At 41.4% G+C, this 5,667-nt stretch overlaps 1 protein-coding gene across 3 annotated transcripts in view; it reads right to left on the bottom strand.

The window, feature by feature from the left end:
- Window positions 1-4,924, bottom strand: part of LOC123959698 (membrane-associated phosphatidylinositol transfer protein 2-like) — a 57,951-nt gene extending 53,027 nt beyond the window's left edge. For 2 of the 3 annotated variants that reach the window (XM_046033908.1, XM_046033906.1), the window contains exon 1: window positions 4,257-4,924. The gene's annotated coding sequence lies outside the window, so the exon portion shown is untranslated. Of the gene's footprint in view, window positions 1-2,044; window positions 2,166-4,256 lie in introns of those variants that run through there. The other variant, XM_046033907.1, reaches the window with a different exon arrangement.
- Between the last annotated feature and the right edge of the window lie 743 nt (window positions 4,925-5,667).

Genomic DNA, 5,667 nt, shown 5'->3' with positions numbered 1-5,667 from the left:
TTAAGAGCTATCAGGTTTCAGCCTCTCAACTACTGTCTTCCTGTAAGAATCCTTGACTTTACGTGGATGTATTAATACATGATAATTATTTTTTTTTTTCTTCAACATGCCTATATTATGCCTCAGTTAAGAAATGCTCTGCCTGCATGAACAAAAACGACAAATATAAAAGTCCATTTATGATTATCCTAGAAAAAACAAAACAAAAAAAACCCTGTACTTTCAAAAACAAACATAACTGCGAATACATTTGCAATCCTTAAGCTACAATTATCTTTTTCCAGGAAATAACTCATACAATATTTATAACTGAATTAATATTCGAGATCTGTTAAAATGACTTGGTTACCAAAAGATTCTGGTGAGCGATTTTCTGACCAAGGGATATCACAGATTGTAACTATATCATCCAACCTCATAGTTTTTGTCAGTTTAACTTAAATGTACTCACAACAATCATAACATAGGCACGTACTGCTTTAGGTGTACTTAAAAACAATATCACATTAAAAAGAAGCTTCTTAACCTAAAAGAGTATAAAGGCCTATTGTGTTATGTGTTATGCCCTTAAGGAGTTAAAAAAATTTAAATGACAAAGTACCGCAAATATGATTCCAGCGATTAGACAACATCACGGCCCAGTCCTAATGCCTGCATTCACAGACTTGCAAATAGACCCACAATGTATATTTGTGACTACCATGAAATCAGTGAGTGCTAGTGAGCTCTCGCATAGACTTTTTATGCCCTATGTGCACCCTTCTGCATGGCAAGCAGAACTTCCTTGAGGGAATTACCCACAATTCATAATGTTCCCATGCTAAGAATGACGATGAAAAGACAAATTAAACAAAACAGGGAAAGAACACATCACAGCAAGAAGTCTGTGTAGATCTTTGCTTTGTGAAGTCATGCTGATTGTACCGTTTTAAATCGGATCGAAAACAATACAGTATTAAACAACATGGCAGTAATATGAAGGCCATTTAATCAGAAAGTAGGACCTCATTTTCCTAAACGATATACAAAATAAAAGGCTTGCATTTTATTGACCACATGTGATCCTCTTCCTCAGTGAAAGCTTTTAGTCCTTGTACTCTCCTTCATTCACAGTTTCACTGAGCACAGGGGTGATGTCAATTACACTCTGGGAGCTTAGGTGTCCAGCTGGGCACTGGGACATTGGGCCCAATTCAGACTATTCACTACTAGACTTAACAAATTGCAATATTAAATACTGCCAATAATCCGAAAAGAAACATGCAATTCAATTACCTATTTTACAAGTACTTTACTTTCATTCAGTTACAATTATGGATGTAGGAATAAACCGTCTTCAGTGACAAACAAAAAATTCTCTTAAGCATAAAGGTCATAAAATAGAATTTCAAATTTGCATTGTAAACACTGCCCTGCCCATGTCCTGCATGTGAGTGGTGTCTAGGTATGTGTGTGTGTGTGTGGGGGGGGATACCTCGTCAGAAAACTTGTTAGGCAGATGAGGAGCTGCCATGTCTACAGAAGAGAAACTTACACTATCTTAAAGGTCATAACTGGTAAACTGGTAATGAAGGCGGTGCGCTGTCACGTGAGCAGGGAGAGGGCAATGAAACCCGGTATTAAACGGGCCCCGGGCCTTATTTATTAAACACAGTAGTAGAGACAACAACGGGAGTTAACGCCTTTTTAATCCGCGCTTTTTAACGTGTTGGTGTAATTTATTAACACGCCTCAGTTTCTGTCCTGCTCCTCTGACAGCGAGCAGCAGAGCAGACGGAGAAGTGAAGATCACTCGAGTCGACCACAACCACGCTCGTTACTGCAAGTACGTGTAACAAAAACCTTCAAACCTTGGTACAAAGCCAGTACTTAATCAATACGCCGGATCTTCAAACATAAACATGTAGAAAGCGATATTTTAATCTGCTCTGTCCTCGGTCTCTCGTTCACCGCCGCGTGCTTGTTGGCGAGTTGGTACAAACATGCTAAAACGAAAGCTGTCTGTGTGTTTTAAATTCGCTATTAAGTTTAGTCTGCCACGTACCTTTTAAAAGTTGGCAAGGTCTTGTAAACTTTGCTGCAGGCTGAGACAAACCAGCACCTCTTCTCTTTACCTGCAGGCAGTGGGCAGCAGCAGGGGGAGGAGGAAGGACTGATACTGACGGAGTTTTTCCCCCATTCTTTGTCTTTTGTGAGGAATGTGATTTATTAGAATTTTAAATTTGTTTACAGTGAGATATTAAGTTTATATAGAGACATTGTTTAACATTATGTTGCTGCTCTAGAAATATTTAGTTATATTTAAACTATTCTAATCCTGTTCTGAATGCAATATTTTTTTATATAATATTTATATTTTAAAAGCCATTTTTAGTCATGAAAAATAACCAACAATCACAAGAGTAGTAGTATCAATACAATCCTAGCAATAAACATTCCCTGCACGTGAGGAAGATTTGAATTCTGGATGATCACTAGTGACTTCTGCACTTAATCATCAGATCTGCACTGACACAAATGAATGGAAAATATCCTGCTCGTCATCGACAGCTTTTGTGTGGTAATCGTTACTGGAAATCCGTGGTTCAGATCAAAAATGAGGAACATAAGTAACAAGTCTGTCAACAAGTCAAAACTAAGTGACTCAGAAGGGAACAATCTGAAAGCACAGATTGCTTATAATTCAGGTCAGGGAAAGAATGCATGAAATCTAATTTTTGCAACTCGCACACCCGGTACAGCTCCAAGGAGGCAGGACGCAAGTTTCAACACATCAAAGACAGATTACACCCTGTGTGCAGATGAGTTCTTCAGGCCCAGAAACAAAACGATCACCTTTCTCTGCATGTGCCTCATGTCAACATACAAGTGCAGGCTTAATAGTGTTCTTATCAGTATAGATCAATCTCAAACCTAGTCTCAGATTGCAATCCCAATTTAAAGAGACACTGCGATGTTGGACACATGAGGAGGTGGGGGGGTCACAGTGGACCTCCTGCCCTCAAAGCAGAGCCATCATTTGGCCACAGCCCCCAAGTAAGCACTGTCTCAGTGACTCACCCAGGCCCTGCTGAGTCAAGTGGAGTGACTCTTGATGCTGAAACTCATAAAATAGCAATATGTCTGGGGGATACAAAAGCAAGCTTGTGGCATGCAGGTTTTTAGTTAAGTCAAAACAAGCTGACTGTAACCTCAAAGTCAAATTTGGCCCTTCTGGCTTAGGCCAATAGTCAAACATACAGTCATTTGCAAAAGGATCTTAAATTACACACAAAAAGAAAGGACATTTGTGTTTGGTAGGTTTATGTCCCTTTTTAAATTGTGCCACTTAGGAACATGCATTTGTGGGATGAGCAGCAGCTCTGAGTATGTGGGTTGCGCCTGTGAAACATTTGCCAATTCTTCTCTGAGCTTTTCTTTGCTGTTGACTCTTGTTTGGTTGATTGGATGATTTAAGTCTGCAGACACAAGACATATTAGCAATTTAAAATGTATGTATTAATTTATCTAACAGGGTGGTCAGTAGCATGTGAAAGAACCATACACAGCCACAACAGCCTGACACCTCCTCCTTATGACTGTCACACACTGCTGTGGCACGGCATCCCTTTTTTCAACAGGTGTAACACCAAAATGTGTGACCTATCAGAATCTGTTACTACATCCAAACGACGATGTTTTCCTAACCATAAACAATTACTTTCGGTACCTAAACCCAACCAAACTGCAACCGCCTCACATCGTCAACAAAGCCTCTGGCGCTTAACTTGCCATTTGGGTCACAGAATCTGATAGGTCACACACTTTGGTGTCATACCTGGCATTTGTCGCAAGTATAGAAATAACAATTATAATAATAATTCTGCCAAAAAATCATTTGGTAAAAATAATCTACCTAACACAAACTTCCTTAATTTTTGTGCGTAGTTTAAATTCTCACACTTGGGTATCAGCAGCAGCTTACAGTGAGGACAGAGAGAGAGGAACATTTCATCAGCTTCAACGACCATGCCTGTGTGACAGCAACAGGCCATCATGGCGTGAGAGCAGAAATATGCTGCGTCTTGATAAAGTGGCGAGTTATAACAGCGCACGACGTTCAAAAACCTTGTGTTAAATAAGACACGTGAAGTTACATCTCCGTTGGGGGTGGGGGTCAAATCTGAACTGGAGTAAACCCACCGTCAGTTAGTTTCCTAGCAACATGGCAGCACGGTTAATCACAAACTGTTGGTTTGCAAAGGCTCACCACATACCTGGACCTGATGCACACCTGCGATGCACCTCTGGCTTCACCAAGCTCCAGCACTCAGCAGTTTTGAAGAGTAACGCAAAGTTCATCGGCCTTTCTCCGCGTTTTGGGGTCGCCGCTTTCACCAGTAACACGGTTCGCTCTCAGCACGAAGATGCCGCCGGCTTGATGAGGTCTGGGGTTGGAAGCGATGCCATAATTGAGATGAACGCATCGAAAGTCAGCAACTGATTTCCTTAACGTCGCCGTTTGTTTGGCCCTTCGGCAGAGGAAGGGGTGCGGGCGCGACATGCAAAGATGACACGCAGAGACACATCATTACCTCCTGTGTGTGCGAGTGTGTAAATATCAACCGCAGTTTCTGATGGTGTTTACTAAATCTGACCACATCATTGCGCAGGAGACGCACACGTTGGATTTCCTCAATCGGCCGTGGGGCGAAAAAAGGCCAAAGTAGCTGTGATAACGTTAAAATGTCCTTGAATATCCGAGCTATCCTCGCAGGAGTTGGCGGCTGGGCTCGTCTCACCGAGGAAAATGAAGCGGCTGTGAGCTCAGCTGTCGCCTCCGTCCAGATAACCGGGAAGAGCGAGGACCAAACCGACGAAGCGCTCTCGCCGTCGTTAAGTTGTCACTCCTTAAGTCTGAACCGCTGCAAGACTTCACAGTCCTTTCAGGCACGACACAAAATACTGTCGAGCTAACCCGAGGACAACGAGGTTTCCGGTACAACTTTCGAAATAAAAGTCTGACTTACTGTATGTTTGGGGTGTTCGAGCAAACGTTGAAATGTGATGTGCGATAACTTTTATTCCACTGTGTACGCACATTTGTTTCCTGAAACAACCATTTTACTCAAAATATCAAAATCGATATCGGGTTTCAAAATGCGACCAAATAGAACATATTGCAACGATCCTACAATTGATCTAACTCAACATTATACCAAGATTATATGTACTGGTGAAACCAAGAAATAAATGAACTACAAAGCAGCACAAACACAATTTAGTATTTCATTTTGAAGTATTGGTTATTTCCCTTCCGGTGTTTGTCTGTCCTTCTGCTAACTTGACGAACTTCAGGCTCGCAGCCATTCCGCTGAGCAGTTTCGGTTGTAGGGCGCCTCCTGCTGGTAAAGGAGTATTATGGTCAACACTGTTTTCACAAGTGGTTACGTATTTCCGCAGACATGAGCATTTTTATAGGATGTAAAATAACAAGGTAGGCGATAGCAATGAATTCCTGTCCTGTCACAGACATGCCATCTTGGCGTGTTATTGTCTGGCATGCAATGAAAGACGAACCTACTTTTTATACTTACCTACATTAATATTTGTATATCTAATTAGGCACTGTCGTAATTTTAGTTTAATTAGTTCCAAAAAGTGATGTGGGGGGGGGGGGGGGGGAAA

Source organism: Micropterus dolomieu, linkage group LG21, assembly GCF_021292245.1.
Source record: "Micropterus dolomieu isolate WLL.071019.BEF.003 ecotype Adirondacks linkage group LG21, ASM2129224v1, whole genome shotgun sequence".
Lineage (NCBI taxonomy): Eukaryota > Metazoa > Chordata > Actinopteri > Centrarchiformes > Centrarchidae > Micropterus > Micropterus dolomieu.
The sequence above is the reverse complement of the archived record's forward strand: the minus strand, read 5'-3'. Positions and strand labels throughout refer to the sequence as shown.